Here is a 2,767-nt window from a genome sequence, read left to right on the forward strand (position 1 = left end):
ACTGATTGAAATGACCCGAGGGCCACAGCGTGCGGTGAGTTCGCGCTCATACTTTTATCGGTTCCGGAGCCTACAGTGGGGATATCAGGTCACCATTTGACCTTTCACGTCGTGACATTTGCACACAGTCGCTCCAACAAACGGAGCCTATCTCTCACTACAGGGGGATTCACGCTGTCAATCATCCGTGAAGGATCAGTAGACATGGAGAGCGTCAACATCGATATCGACGCGTAATGACCGATACAACCGCCAGCCAAAGCTGTGTCTAACCACTGGAAAACATAAACAACTAAATATGAACAATAAACACGCAAACCTTGAATGTCGCGACGAATGCAAAACGTCCGGCTTTGTTGAACGCGGTCAGGTTTTTTTCTGTTAAGATCAGCTCCCTCGCATAGTTCAAGCATCGATGTGTATAAGTTGAATAATGAGTCTCGTACCTGTGTCAGGTGCGCCGTCCTGGGTTGTGAATCAAAGGGCTGTGCTGTGGAGTTTGTCTAGTGGGAGGACCACCTGCTACACAGGGCGGGGTGGACGCTCCTACCTAACCCAGGACGAGGAGCTGCGTGAAGTATTGCGTAAAGTTTGAGTAAAGTTAAAACTATCGGAAAAATGTAAACGTCACATCAATAAATTCCTTGGCTTTCACATGCTGCGGAAGTTTCAAGAAACACCCACTTGTTGTTGCCATAACCAAAGAGATGGCACACATCACTCGAATAGTAAACAATCAATAGGACAATTTTGGGAAACGGCGCAGATTCCCCAAATCTCTGCGCCGTTTCCCCAAATGGTCCTGTTAACTATTCCAGTGATGTGTGCCATCTCTGTGGTTATTTCCAAAACCAGCTGAACCGAGACCAAACAAACAGTCGCCTGTCCGCTCTACCGAGATATGGTGCATTGGCCGCAATCTGGAAGTGAAAGACTGCATATATTGGCGCAAAAAAAACTTTGTTCAACTACTGAATCAGAACTATATCTTCATTCTAGAGTCATGGTCTGTGAACTATCAGTGCATTGGTCTATCATCTGATCAACAGAAGGAATATAACCCTTAACCTTGGCAACACAGGGAACATAACCCCCAATCATGGCAGTGTAAGGGCCTTTTCTCTAAGTATAGGTAACTAGATAAAAATAAAGATGGATAGATATATGGATAAGAGAAAGAGGGAGAGAGATGGAGTGAGAGATTAGTATTGTGTAAGTGTGATGCCACACCTCACATTCCTTTCAGGTAGAACAAGAGAACACACCTACAAAACTGATTACACTGTAGAGTGCACACACACACACGCACACACGCGTGCGCGCGATTATGCAGTTCCACATGGGTGTGGAACTGCATAATCATAATATCAGCCCTGGTGGCTAGGCTACGAGCTAGGCTGCTAGCTAGGACAGAGGATTAAAGGGACTGGTCAGATGAGTGACGGGACAGAGGGGGGTTGTTCTGGATCTACGGTAGATAACAGGCGGAGCAGTCCGGACGCAGACCCTTTCTACAGGTATAGGTGCATTGGCAGCAGGTCAATTTGTTCTGATTCACTATTTCTTCATGTTGGGGGAAAGCTGGTAGTCGCAGTTGCTCTCTTCAAGAATGACTAATAAAATAAGTAATAAAGATTAACAAAAATAATAACAGTATAAATAGAAAAACAAAAAATCTTCATTACTAATGAAGATTAACAAAAATAATAGAAAATTTGATGTCAGTAAAAATAGAAATACAAAAAATTCAGTCAGGTATGTACAGAGGACAAAGACTGCACAAAAAATGTCTGTCATATAAACATAGAAAGGAGAATGTCACTATGTGACTGAACCCTGGAATGTGGACAATGCTGCTTATCTTGTGAGCTCCACCCAAAGACTGACTTTACAAGAGGAGTTCCACAGCTCTTCCAAGCGTATGGGTATGTGCTGCGTGGGTTTGTAGCGTAAGGCTCATGACCCTTGCGGCCGTCGACCTTGAGTGGTTTACGATTGGTTGAGGGAAGAGCTAATTCTTTCAGTAGCCGTAAGCTAAACATGCTAGTGTTTCAAACCACTGGAGAGCCTTAGGGCTTGGGGACCAGGGATGGGTTTGAGGCGGCACACCCACCTTCATACCTACTTCCTAGCTATTGACCTACCTACCCGTGGTGATACATGGTACATACCTGCGATACCTTCCTCCCTACTGCCGGCCTCCCCACCTTTGGCCAGGTGACGACATGACGTCATCACCAGAGCCACATAACTTCTGAGGCCTTGAACACGTCAGGATGCTTAGGAATGTGCCCTGGAAGGAGCAGTGTGTGGAGATCCAAACATGGTCTCCATGGAGCTTCAAACCGTCAATCCTTCTCATCCTGATAGCAAACAGGTTGAACTCTTTTCCACATCAACAAGACTCATAGAAAGCTCTTTATTTACACTTATATAAAACCTTCTTAGCGTAAGTTCACGTTTGCTACTGCCAGTCTGGCAATCCTATAATAGTACCAATAATAATACAATAAAAATAAATTGATTTCTAAGGCATGGTTCAATAAAATAAGTTAAAGTTTTCTACATGAGAATATGACATCAGGACGGGTCTAATAGAGCACAGACACGTTCATACTTCTAGCTCATAAAAGGGTCATAAACGTCATGCATTAGACGTGTTCTGTCACTAGGTATCCTAGTGAAGTCAGAACACATCATTATAATCCTGTTTTGTTTAATCGCCATCATTAAGCCATCTTTTCATGACTCACGAATGCCATGCACA

General features: G+C 44.1%; 1 long non-coding RNA gene across 2 annotated transcripts in view; it reads right to left on the reverse strand.

The window, feature by feature from the left end:
• The window catches only part of LOC130372382 (uncharacterized), an 8,919-nt gene extending 8,332 nt beyond the window's left edge, over window positions 1–587 (reverse strand). Inside the window, exon 1 of one of the 2 annotated variants that reach the window (XR_008893320.1) lies at window positions 447–587. This is a non-coding gene — a long non-coding RNA (uncharacterized LOC130372382). Of the gene's footprint in view, window positions 1–319 lie in introns of both variants that reach the window. The other variant, XR_008893321.1, reaches the window with a different exon arrangement.
• Between the last annotated feature and the right edge of the window lie 2,180 nt (window positions 588–2,767).

The sequence above is a fragment of the Gadus chalcogrammus genome, chromosome 19 (genome assembly GCF_026213295.1).
Source record: "Gadus chalcogrammus isolate NIFS_2021 chromosome 19, NIFS_Gcha_1.0, whole genome shotgun sequence".
NCBI lineage: Eukaryota > Metazoa > Chordata > Actinopteri > Gadiformes > Gadidae > Gadus > Gadus chalcogrammus.